Source organism: Chironomus tepperi, unplaced genomic scaffold (genome assembly GCF_022539635.2).
Source record: "Chironomus tepperi strain 1889 unplaced genomic scaffold, CSIRO-AGI_Ctep_v1 contig_309, whole genome shotgun sequence".
Lineage (NCBI taxonomy): Eukaryota > Metazoa > Arthropoda > Insecta > Diptera > Chironomidae > Chironomus > Chironomus tepperi.
The window spans coordinates 1,308,737-1,322,737 of NW_027226431.1; the positions used below are offsets into that span (position 1 = coordinate 1,308,737).

The 14,001-nt window shown below is 34.7% G+C and overlaps 1 protein-coding gene across 1 annotated transcript in view; it reads right to left on the reverse strand.

Annotated features, from left to right (window-relative positions):
- The window catches only part of LOC139092631 (Ig-like and fibronectin type-III domain-containing protein 1), a 48,746-nt gene extending 35,804 nt beyond the window's left edge, over positions 1-12,942 (reverse strand). The window contains exon 1 of the mRNA XM_070643109.1: positions 12,759-12,942. The gene's annotated coding sequence lies outside the window, so the exon portion shown is untranslated. The remainder of the gene's footprint in view (positions 1-12,758) is intronic.
- Between the last annotated feature and the right edge of the window lie 1,059 nt (positions 12,943-14,001).

Below are 14,001 nucleotides of genomic sequence, written 5' to 3' on the forward strand. Positions count from 1 at the left end.
ATGGCCTTGTTTTGTAGGCTACAGACAGTAATGTCACCAAAGAAATGGTTCTTATTCCACTATAAACTTAAGGTCTACTAAGTGCAGAGACGCACCCTTACTTGTTAAGCAATAAATAGCGATGAATCGCTCTAGTGCAGCTATGCATCTCAATGATCTGAATAACTAAAAGTTTTTCCCTCCGAACAGAACAGCTTGTTCGTTGGGGCACTGGCCCGTCGTCATATTGAGGATAAGATGCGCACATGGTATTGTTATTGACTTCTTCTGTATGGATCACAAGCATTTAGTGGGTTTTTAGCGCATTGGATCCTACTGTTTTTTAGGTCTGGAAATGACTCATTAATCAATTACTGATCGCTGGGACAAAAATGCGCTGAAGTAACGCGATAAGAATGAGTACTTTTGTAATTTTTGTAGAAATTTTTCATGAAAACTGATCTCAACCCATTTCTAAGGTTGTGCATATGAGGTGCATTGTGCTGCTCGGGCTTATAACTGTTTGGATATGAATGGATGGTGATTAAGAGCTTTGCCACTTATTAGTTTTTGCCTCACATGGTATTTTATATCAGAACATCTACAATGTAGGTGATATCATGATTCTGTATGCATATGTTCCATATATTCATATAAATTGAAAGCAGAACGGAAGGAACAGGAGAAAAAAAGCACGAAAATTGAAAATGACGAGCAGAATGGAATTTTTTTCATAAACTTTCGTTGAGTGTGAAAATTCCATGCTATTATCATAATTTTTCCTCCTTTAACAAGATTTAAATAGTTTTTTTCCTTTTTCCATTTTTTCCCCCTTCATTCATTCCTCATTTCTATGACTATACAACGATGATGATGATGATGACGATGATTAGCGTAAAAAAATATATTTAAGGAAAAAGAAAAGAATTATTAAATCGCAAATAGAATGAAAATTGCGGCAATAAATGCTTCATACGGAATGAAAATTATTATTAATTGGTAAGTCATTTGACGTCGTCGCTTTTGCTTCTTATTTTTTGGATCGTCTGGATGCTGTGATTTGTGATTGTTTGAGGCATTTTGTTATGGCAGTCTAAAGGCAGTGTTGGGCAAACTTTGTGCCAAGGTACACTAGAGTGTCGGTGAAATGCCATGTAATACCATGAACCTTATGCCGTGTGCGGTTTCGGTCAAGGCATACCAACAAGGTGTGTTGTGAGGCAAAGAAGTTTGGACAATGCTAAGGGAATCGAACTCGAGCAACACAATGCGGCGTAATGGGTTAACCTAACAGACATTGGACATGCTCATCTAAATAATTGTACTTATCTGTATACTCAACCAATCTAATCGAACATACTGAAATTTGTGAGTATGATCTTTGTTACGGGCTTGAGACTTCCCGAGACCGAGACCTCCCTGGTAGATCGAGAATTCTCGAGACCGAGACCTCCCGAGTAGACCGAAACTTCCCGAGACCGAGATCGAGACTTTCCGAGTAGACCGAGGCTTCCCGAGTAGTCTTGGTCTCGGCATTAGGAAGCTTTATTTCTTGTTTGTTCGACGAAATCAACCATCACGGTGCTTTAGAGGCAATTTTCAAGTATTATCGTCAATGTGACGAGATATAGGTACCCCAGCAAGCCTGTTGTGCTGTTCGGGTGTACATTTACATACATAGCATGAAGTCTTGTATTTTAATATAAAAACTTCAAAGGCAATGAAGGTTGTGGCCAAAAAAATCCAAATCCTGCCTTCAAGAATCATTAGCAAATGACCCTTCCTTATTGTATATTCTTTCTTAGCCCGTCCACATCCAAAACTTATGATTAATTGTTCAAAGCATAAATGCTTCATATCCCTCCCAACATCCACAAAATGACAACATTTCAACTAATTTTTTTCCGAAATAACTTTCATTCACATCTGAATAAAAATTGCGATTGGCAATAGAATGGAAACAAAAAAAAAAGAATTAGGCAACGATGAATAAAGAAAGAAAAAATGGAGAGTGAGAGTAAAGGAACGAAATAAAAAAAATCTGGTGCTATTGAGTTTTTGTTGGTTCATTGAACTGAATCGTAACTCCATCGAATTATATTCGCTTAAAGGTCTTTTTTTATATTATTTCATTATAATTTCAATTTTTTGTTCCTTCTTTATGCTTTATGTCTACTTTTATTCAATATTATCATTATTGTTATTAATTTATTTCCTTTTTCTTGTGATTTGGCCACAGATTTTTTGGCATATTGAAGGATATTTGAAGACGAAAATTGATAAAATTGGATTGATAGAAACAGAAACTGATTTGGATATAAATGAAAATATCCAATAAGCTTCAATCAAGTTGCGGATATTTCGAGGGAAAGTCAACATTAATTTATGTAAATCTAAAAGGAAAATCTTGCGAAAATCCTTAAGACAGAATTCTTTTAAGGCAGTGGTGGGCAACCTTTTATTTTCGCGGCACATCTTGGTAGTAAGCTTCGACCAAAACCTTACACGACATACGGTTCATGACATTTCCAAACAATTTTCGAGACACTTTTGACACACAAGTTATCCACTAGATCTAAACCAGTGTTGTCCAAACTTTTTTGCACCGCGGCACACAGGTTATTTCCAAACCGACACTCTCTAGAGTGTCGCAGCACTGATCTACAGCAGTGTTGCCCATCTTACTGGTAAGCCTCGACGGACACCAAACACGATTCATGGCTATTCCAAACAATTTTTGGCGCCATACACTAGAGTGCCGCGGTACATATGTAGATCAACCATCACTGATGAGGGTTGTCCAAACTATTTGCGCCGCGGCACACCTTAGTAGCAAGCCTCAACCAAAACCGCTCATAGTTCATGGCATTTCCAACAATTTTTAGCAGTACACTAATGTATCACAGTATACAGGTTACCCACCACTGATTCTAAAGCCAAAATCCTTAAGACAAAATATCCTTTTACATCAACTAACATTAAGGCACACGAAATGAGATTGAAATTTGATGTAGATATCGTCATTATGACTCACTAAGTAGTCGAATGATGAAAATACCACAATAAAAATATGCCTGATGTCTGATATAATGGCAGTGATAAAGCAATCTTGCCTTTTTTTCTCTCCTTTCTTTTCTTTTACAGTACCTTTAATCCAATAAAATTCAATCTCGTTAAGTAACTTGGACTTACTCACTTATTTAGATATCCCCACGCGAATAATTTTTATATAATGAATAATTTAGGACCATCTTGATAATTAATCATTTCTCATAGCTTGCTTCTCTCCTATCTATTGCCATTTTTACTTCTTCTATTCTTTGGGTATTTTTTTATGGCTATCATTTCTTGTTCTTCAATCGCTAAATGATATGATGGAAAAGTTTGAACCCAACAGATGTCAGAAGGAATTGGTGAAAATGTTATAATGATTTGTAGTCCCGGGAAGGACATGAAGTAGGTATTGGTCGAATGTCTAGTTCTAGGGCAACTTAACTCTGGCATGAGGCCGGATTGCATTTTATCTGACCTGGGGGGTAGAGTAACGATGACCTGGGGCTGGATTTCATCGAATCTGACCTAGAAAGTAGAAGGTACGATGACCTGGGGCTGGATTTCGAATCTGACCTGGGGCTGGATTTCAGCGAATCTGACTTGAGAGGTAGAGTTACGAAGGCCTAGGACTGGATTTTTTTCCATTTCTGTTCCATGTGCCTTCCAGGAATATAGCGAGAGTTTGGAATGTTAAGGTCATATCTTCAAGACTCTATGTAAGGATTGAGAGTTTGAATTCTGATGGGAATCGAACCCATGTCTTCATAGTGCCACATATAACTGTGTCTGTGCCCTAGCCACTCGGTCACAGACACCTTATTCTCGCATTGGCAGAATCACCTGTATATGTATCGAAGCCCTAGATCTCACTCAGGTCAGACACTTATACAGGTACTTGGACACTACACTCACCTCCTTCCTTAACCCTCAACAATACCCAAATTCAAAAATTTCATTAAAATATTTCAAAATTCCCTCAAAAACATCTTCATTTATTCCAAAAATCCAGCTCTCAAAAGCTACTGCTACATATCAATCCATGTCCATATCTATCCCCAAACGTGCTGTTCATCATAGTTTCAAACCGTTCAAGAAATTAATTTTTTTTCTACATTTTCTGCTGTACTTTATTTTTTCGTTTATTTATCATTCTTTACTCTTCCAGTCGAATGACCAGAGAGTATTTTTATTTTCCACTTCCTCCTTCCATTCCCGCCACAACAACAACAACAAAAAAGGGTCATTTGCAAGCTAAAATTGAAATGAAAATGAAAATTTGTGTTTTTCGGACACTTAACTTAAGACAATAACGTCACACAGCGGTGGTGCACAAAAAGAATTGAAAAGAGATATTCACATCAAAATGTTTTTTGTGGGACGGCTGCATTGAGACAAGACAAAAAACAAATATACAGCCACAATAAAGTTTTGGCACATATAGCACGCTTGAGAATCATTGTTTGTGGCATTAATAACACAAAAACAATTAAAGACTTTTTTTTTTGAGTTAATCATTTAATTTTTTGTTTCTCTTTCTCGGATGTCCTCGTGTCACTTTGCGTAGAAGAGAAAAAAAGAGCTGTGGACTTGAATTTATGGATTGAACTTGAATGGCCGTTTCTTGGTCGTTTCATTGATGAATTTTTTTGAACTTTCAGTTAAATGATAATTTTTAAAGCTTTTAATTTTATTAATTATTCTTGTGACGTGACTTATTGTCTATTCATATAAGTAAGAATGGACAAAATGTGAATATATGCTGAATTTTGAATAGATTTGAGTTCATATTCGACTGTGGTACACCACTTAAATTTTTCATGGACACTTGATAATGTAAGGTAGAGAAACTTTACTGTTCAACTCGAGAAGCACATCATGTTGAAGACAAAACATCATGAAAGTCGTAGAAGTGACTTAACTGCGTTGTTAAGACTGTTGTCTAGAGTCGAACAAGAAACATCAAATCTATTCATCGCTTAGACCACTTTTTTGAGTCACAGCACAACTTGATGCTAAGCAACAACCAATACCGCACACGGCATGCAGATCATGTATTCATAGCATACTAGTGTATCGCAATACATTGGTTGCCCACTACTGAACTAGACATTAATTTGTCTTCCACTAGCCACAACATATTCTTCTCCACTATGGCATCAATTGTTTGACTCATGCCTTTCGATCATGTTTAGTGCAGAGCAACCTGTTTGCTGCGACAAACCAGAGTGCAATTTAGAATGCCATGTACCGTTTACGGTTTTGATCGAGGTTTATCATCAAGATGTGCCGCTACAGATTACCCATTACTGGTATAGAGTCTGGAAAAGTTCAACTAGAGCTAGGAATCGTTTCAAATTTTATATGAAGTTGACGCGAACCGAGTTGACTTTTCCATACGAAATTCGAGTCAACTTCGAGCTCTGATTTCAATTTTTTCATCCAATCGTTGATTGAAAATTCATAAAAATTGATGAGTGCCACTAGTCAATAACTGCTGTTAAAGTATTGTATGTCCCGATACCAGTGAAGAAATATCTATTTCTATCTGCAGAGCACATAAAAACCGATGGTAGAGTCCAAATTGACAGCCATATATAAGATTTCACATGGTGAAGATGACTTTTATTAGGTGACAGTAAAAAGTTTTGGCTCCGATAAGCCTTAAAAGCGGTTTTGGAGCTTTTTCATTTAGATTATTCGAGTATAGCACTTCTAATCACAGCACTTGCAACTGCACACTTGCAGCACATCTAAAGATTCTCATCAAATTTCCATTAAAATTCAGTTCTTGTTAAACTTAATCTGCATTTATCTTGAACCTCAACAAATAATTCAACTCTTGACTGTTACTCAACAACTTAATGCATGATAATAGCAGTTTTTTATGCACATATCTCCCGTGATTAAGTGAGAATTGTGCTAGTACACATCCACTGTATATCCAAAAAAATAAAAATATGTCAAAAAATATTTTTTTTACATTTCATGCTCTCATGTAGCTAAACATTCGCTTTTTTTTATTCATTTTCATTCAAACTTCTTTTATTCAATTGTTTAAATTCATTTCTCTCTTCGCCGCATGCATTTGAGCGAGCGCACGCTATGGTAATTTTTCATTCTTTATAGTTCAAGAGACTAATTATGTAAAAATTCTCGTCAATTATCGTCACAATTTAAATTGTCTAATTCCACCACTCGAAATGACGGAAATATTTTCTTTTTCTCACGTTTACAACAATTTGTTTCACTTTTATTTGCTATAGGGTTGTCAACTAATGACGTTAAACTGAAATTTTAGATCCAATTGTCCATTGCAGACGCAATATTGAACATTTGATACAAAAATAACATTCAAAGGGCTGCAAATGACTGAATTAGCCGCGGGCGTCCAAAACATTTGATACGCATTTACAGATACGCATTCTTTTCTAGATATTGAACATACGTACATGTAGGAGTTGATCGTATATTGGGTATCGTAATAAAATTGCCATTACTATTGAAATTTTGCAGAGGTCGAAGACAAATTGAGTTCACTAAGAGCCTAAGCCGATTTTTCGATGGTGATAAGGATACGAAAGGTACGGCACGGTTGGTATAGCAACATAAGTTGGCAACGAAAAATTACGGTACAATTTTAAACCTGGTATGTTAATACACCAGTGATGCATCAGTCGAACGGTATAGTGGTTTAATGGTACGGTATTGCAGCTTATCGTACCAGTGGCATACCCATACTGTATCGTACAGTCCCGTCCTAATATCTGAGAAATCAACTCCTCAATTGAAATTTGTATAAAATGTTATACTTCACAAGAGCCAGCAGAAAAAATATCGTATTTAAATTTCAATAGGCTTTTAGAGAACCGAAGCAGACTCAAATCGACTTCGTTCCTGGACACAAATTTGTACAGACAATTTGACCAATTTTGAATAGGATCTTCAAGCCTGACTTTGGATATGATCAAAAAACAAGAGAATGGCCAAAGAATTCATGGAATTAAGCTTTTGACAGAGACAATGCTGCCTTTTGCATTGTAAATCGGCAACACTAACAGGCAAAGACACTGTTTTTAGGTACCGGAGTGGTCTTTCTGTATCATTAAAACATGTTCTGTGCCTGTTCGAGCAAGCGGTAGTCCGCGATAGGGCCAGTTTTGGGCGACATCTGAAGGAGACCATGAATTACGATTGAAGTGTAGGTCCAGCGAAGTAAGTAAGTAATTTGAAAAATGCGTAAAATTGCGCATGTCAAGCAAGTAGTCTTGAATATTGTCACACAACATCCAAACAACTCCCATGTAAATAACACGATTGCATTTGTCGTAAGCATCACAATTTACAATTTGACAATTCAATATTAATGGACAAGATGAAACAACCATTGATAAATTTATCGCAGATGACAAAAAAAAAGTAAAGGCAATGAAAATTCATCATTGCAAAAAATTAATTAATGTTTAATTAAATATCGGACATATTTTTTTTTTTTTGGGAATACGAAGTTAATTTTGCATCCAGCAATAAATTATTCATAGAAATACAGTGAATATATGCATCAGTTGTAGCATATTAAATGATATTCATGCATAATAATTGTTATTATTAAAACATTATGATTATTTATGCGAATTCATGCACGGCCAGGTGTATAAATAGTAGTCAATCATTTATTGTAAAATGTATCCAAAATGTATCTTGATTACAATCATGGAATTGCCATACAGCATAATTTATACGATCTGTTTATTGTTTTGTTACAATTCTCAACTTTTTTTTTCTCATTTTTTAATTTTCCGTTTCGACAATCACAATTTTTTATATTTGTTGCATAACAGCACTAACATAACATAGCACAGCACTACTTGTATAGATTTGAACACTCGACAAATGTGAATACAAATTGGCACAAAAAATTATGCTCCTTCTATTCTTCTCTTCAACATTATTATTACTTTACTTTTTTCATATAAATCCAGCGTGCATGCCAACATACTTGGTTTTGGGAGTCGATTGCAAATGAGGTCTTGGTAGGGTTGGTATCTATGATTTGGATGCGATTGAGCAATATCAGACTTTTATTTTATTAAGAACAGAATGATGAGACAAGTTTAATTATTTAATGCAAAGTTGAGCCAAAATTAGGCGTCATGAAGCCGTCAGGGCATCATCACGTCTTGACGTCAACACAGCGATGTCCTAACGATAACACTGTCTTGCTTGGGTATGCAACTGTTCATGCGTGAATCTCAGATCTCATGAACACTAACTCGATTAGCACAATGTAATGTCTTGTTGATAACAAGACGCTGAGGTGCTTTAAATGATCAGAAGAAGTCTTCAGCATATGAACACCGAATTACATATGGGCTTACAACATTGTTGTCCGAACTTTTTGCACCACAGCAGACCCTGGTTGTAAGCTTTGACCAAAAAATCCACACAACGTACAATTCATGGCATTTTCGAACACTAGTGAACTACGGGATACATTCTGGACAACACCAGGTTACAATAATAGCAAAATTGCACCTTTGTGTCACTTGGAAGCAATCAAGCTCAAAATCTGCTAATCTGTATTGAACACAGAACAAATTTGGTCTGTGAACCCAACATTTTGATATAACGTTCATTTGAGATTTGAATAATATTTAATGTTCATAGTTGAGCACCCTTTTCATACAAAAGTTCAGTTTTTCTTAGAACTTCAAAGAATAAACATCATAGTGACTAATTAAATCTGTTTGAAAGTTGTTTAATTAAACTTATTAACAATTATACAACTGGATTGTATACACAATCGGATATACGGACAGGGAATTTGTAGAAAGTAAGTAAAATAGCCAGCAACAGAGTCAAATGGAATGCATTTTGTTATTACCTAAATTCCACTAAAAAGCTTGTTTACGTAGTAAGTAAGTCACTGCAAAACATTTAAAGGATCATTAAAACAAGAGATTACAGTCAGACAGCAGTAGACATCACTAATAAACAATCCCTTAGCTCATTTTCATTTTTATTTTCACTAGCGACCGAAATAAAGCGATAATAAAAATTTAAATTGAAAAACAAATTTGTGCTTACAGAGAATTATACACAAATCAAGTTTCACTCTGTTCTGTACTATACTGTGCTGTATGTCACATAAAAAAAAGGAGAAACAAAAGAAGATTTCGCAAACGTATCAGTAAATTAATCACAAGAGCGCATTGTGTATTGTATAATAAAGTCTATAAAAATCACTTGGGATCTTCACAGTAGGAAGCACAGATTTGTAATGAGCTTTATCCATTTCTTCTGTCTTAAATCTCATCAGAAATGAAAGCATGACAAGTTAAATCATTTAAGGTTCTTACAGCAAATGAATCAAATTGGTAAGGATTAAAAAACAGGCTTCCAAGAATATAAATCATTAAAATCAATTCAGGGACCGTACCAAAGTGCCAAAAGGACCACAATATATCCACAAAAAAAACTGCGTTTAAATAAGCATAACAACAATATCTCGCATCCGCATAAATGTTACAGATTTGAAGTAACGCATTCGAAATGATTTTTGAAAGCAGTAGAATAACAACGATATGGATGGAACGGCAGAGCGGTTGTGGAAATAAGCGATAAAAATAAATCTGATTACAGTATTTTATTACTTTTCGATATACAGCTGAAACTTTACATGGAAGAGAAGTGAGGAGAATAAAGATTTGTGATAGCGGGGTGGATAGATGGAACCTACCGACGACGACGACGACAATCGCTCTAAATATTCCCGTGTGATGGAATGTTTGTCTATTTATCTATGTTTGATTCTATCGAGAACATTAACCGAGACAAACAATATTTTTTTTTTGACTGGATGGAATACGTTTGGTGACTGAATAAAAAAAATTTTGTATTCAGTTATGATTGTCATATTAATGGGAATAGCTTTAAGGGGGTTTTATAACATTTGTCAATTGGTGACAAATATGTCTGTAAATGAGAAGTTAAATTTTTATGGATTGAGTTAGAGTTATTGGATTGCTGTCTAAATTGTTTCTATTTTTAAGGGGGAGGCTACACCGGGGAGATCTACATGGGGGAGGGGTAGCTACAAGTGGTACTTCGGTTTTAGCTGATTTTATTTAGATAATTTACATATACAAAATTTTGAATTATGGCTATTAATGAGTTTTTATCAAAGCTACAATTCGACACAGCTGGAAAATTCGTTCGACCAGACTTGACCACGAGCATTGCTTTCAAGGCTACAGATTTTTGAAAGGGCGAGGGTTGAGATTTTGTATTAATCGATACAAAATTTAGGGGAATTTTGAGATTTTTTCACAAAAATCCTAGAAAATTGAAGAATTTTCTTTCCAATCCCAAGAGGGGAGAAGGTTTGGGGGTCATTACACCCCTTACTTCTTTCTATTGATGTTCTGTGATAAAGCACGGACTTTAATAAAGCAATTGAATTAGCTTTTATCCCGAGCTATAACAACAAACATTTCAACTTAGACAATATTGCAATTAATACAAGAAATTGCCGAGAGTTAACCAACAATAAGGTTAATTAAACAGCTTTAAGTTTCACCTAAGAGAGGACAGTGATCTGTACGGCTTTCGAATTAAAGAAGAGAAATTAATCATCTAGCTCAAGCATCTCTAGAACAATACTTGACATCTCTTAATTAATAGCAATATATTCTTAATTATCGCAAATTAAATGCACTATTCTTAGCAGACAAGGAACATGCTTTAATGATACAGAAATATCACTAAGGTACCTTAAAGTCTCGTTGGCTGTTAAAGTATCTTGTAACTATTTATTAAACTTTTTTGATTTATAGCATTTTTAAGAATTCAGAACAAGCAATATCAAAACAATTTGGAATTTTTTAAAATATTCTCAATACACGACACTGATTTAATGGCACCAACACAGAAAATTCAAAAATTTCAATTCACATTCACAAAAAATCCAGAACTTTTTCAATTTATGCAGTAAAAAACACTAAAATAATCTACTGAGGTCGATGTCGACTTGAATCAGGGAGTTATTGAAAAATAGGAAGGAAGGGTCTGACTTGGATCAGGCTGACGTCTATGAAACACATATATTGTATATCTGACATAACTACGCTCTGGTTCGCTAAAAACCGATTAAAATTTGCATGAATTTATTTTTCTGCTTCCACTTGTGAAGTATAACATTTCATACAAATTTCAATCGAACTCAATTTGCCTTCGTTCTCTAAGATAATCTTCAAAACTATTACAGCAACTTCACTAAGAACTGAATATTCAACCCCAACTAAGAGTAAGCACAAGATTTTATCAACTTCCAACAAACATCCATGTTACCAAAAGTCTTGATATATTCCAAAAAAAATTATCTACAACAAAATTTTATATTCCTCGATTTATCTACTTTTGATTTGTATGGAGCATAGATAGTGACAGAAGTACGAGAAAAAAAGTGTATAAAAAAAAGTTTAACATAAAAAAGTAAGACTGAAAAAAAAGTTTTATTTCCTCTTCTGCTTGATGATACTCAAAAAACAACTTGAGTAAATCACAACAAAATTTTTTTGTGTATTTTTTCATCTCGTGGAAGCACAGACAGTCATAAGTATCATAACAAAAAGGAGATGGAGGAGCAAAAATAAAAAATGTTAAAATTCTTAAAGGAGCCGATGAAAAGTTTTTAAGTGCATTTTTGAAAAAAATTGATGCTTTTAATTTCAGTTTGATCGGCTGGGTGGCTGGCTGGTAAGCTAAGCTGCTATCTGCAATTAATTTACTGGCTGCAAGTTAGTTGGTTAGCTGACTGGATGAGCCGCAAAATCTCCGAAACCAGACATTGTTAAAAGCTCCGGTTTGATGCATTAGCTCAGAACTATTTAGCACACGGCTAATTGCTTGGTTTGTAGCTTAACAGTATTGTTCAAATGCTTTAATTTACTGTTGTGGGCAACCTTTTATTTTCTGATTTTAACTTTACTTTTAAACACCCGCAACGCATACGGCTTTTGATACTAAAGTTCCAAGCCAAAAAATTGCCGACAACTTTTTTTAATTATTGATATTTTTAAATTTTTAATTTTTTTTTTCAAAATAATTTTTTTTTAAAAAAACCGTTAAATTTTTAAAAATTGACCGTTAAATAACGCTGAAGGCTTTTTTATTAAATTACTTTGTTGGAATGGTTGGTCATTGAACTAAAGGGAAATTAATCTTGGAATATTTTTCCAATAGAATTTACTATAGCACTTTTTTTTTTTAAAATATCATTTTTACATTTGAATTTTGTAAAACCGTTAGAAATTTTGAATTTAAAAAAACTGTCATGTTAAAAAAATCTCCAATTTACAGAAATTGGCAGAGCTCAAAGTCTACTCTGACTGATTTTGTATGGAAAAATTCGACTCAAATCAACTCGACTCCATATAAAATTCGAGTCGACTTTAAGCTCTCGTAATTAGTTGTGGAGCAAATTTCTTGATCAAAAACTGATCACTGGACAAAAATGCGCCTATGTCCCTCTACCAACACAATGAGAACATTCAAAATTTATTTATTTTTTGGAATGCATAAGTAAAAATGATTTTCATTTTTGAGAGGCATTCTATATAATTTAAAGCACAACAGTTGAGGAATAAATATGAGTGGCAGGAACGACAGCAACACAAAATGAATAAATATCGAATAAAAAGAAGGAGATCTCCAGGAGGTAAAATTACTTTTTATTGACTGACAATAAATATTGTTTCACTTTCCCAGCAGCTAAACTTTTTTTGTCTTTATCGGCAGCACTTAAATATTTTTATTGGTGTTTTATTAAGAAAAATTATATCCGATATTGTCACCACTTGCTAGGATGAACAAATAAACAAAAAAATCGCGCTTAAAAATCTGTTATTTTTTGTCTATTTTTTAACTTTACGAATAGCTTCACTTGTACACGACCGAACGGCACGAGACGTAAACAGCAACTGAACGAAAAGATATAAACAAAATGTGCTTTTTACCCTTCGCTCACACACAAAAAAAAGAAAGAATAACTTGACTATGCTGTTACTCTTACCTCTTTTTTTCTATTTTTCCTTTATTTTCACATCGGGAAAAATTATTCTTCGTCTTTATTCTCAATTGAAGGAAGCATCACGATACACAAGAAGAGATGTGTGAGAGAGGAGAAAGAAAAAGTAAGAGAGAGGAAAATTTTTTTGGTTCCTCATGTAATTTAGTTGGTAAATCTCTTCGATGTCGACGACATGAAAGCTCATAAAAAAACTGCAAGAAGTTGTTTGCAAATGATGTCAAAATTTACTGGACCATGCCCCAACTTGGAGCCTAGGTTGCTCGAAAATGCTTTCCATCTGACTCTCTATTGCTGACTGAATCATAAAGCTTGTACAAATTTTCAGTTTTGACATCTAACTGGCATTCCTTCATTACCGTCCTACGTCATGTTCCGGGTTGTAATAATTATTGGAGACAACCTGCCATCGACGACATGTACTTTCATGTGCACCTGAATATTGGCCGAATTGCGAATCCACGATTTTACATGATTTGAATTTAAATCAAGAGTGGAGCTATATCAATAATCGGGTAGTGAGACAAAAGACCTCTGTAGGTCTACTTACTTATTTACTTATTTCCTCGGCTGGAGCACACAGGGACCCACTGACGCGTATAAAAAACGTTTGTAGATAGCTCTAAATTTTAATAACTTGCCAGTTCTGGAAACTTTTAGTCTTTCCCTCGACCTTTTGTCGTCCACAAAGTCTTCAAATGTTACTCTATATAATGGGGCATCCTGTGGTCGTCTGTTCACATAGGTTCGCATAGGTCTTCTACAATTTAAATTGGGACTTAAATCACTCGTTTAATAACATTCTTGTCTGTAGCCTACAAAGAAAGGCTTGTGAGTCGCGTTTCCACATATGATTCGGAAAAGGTCAAGTGAATATTTTCTCA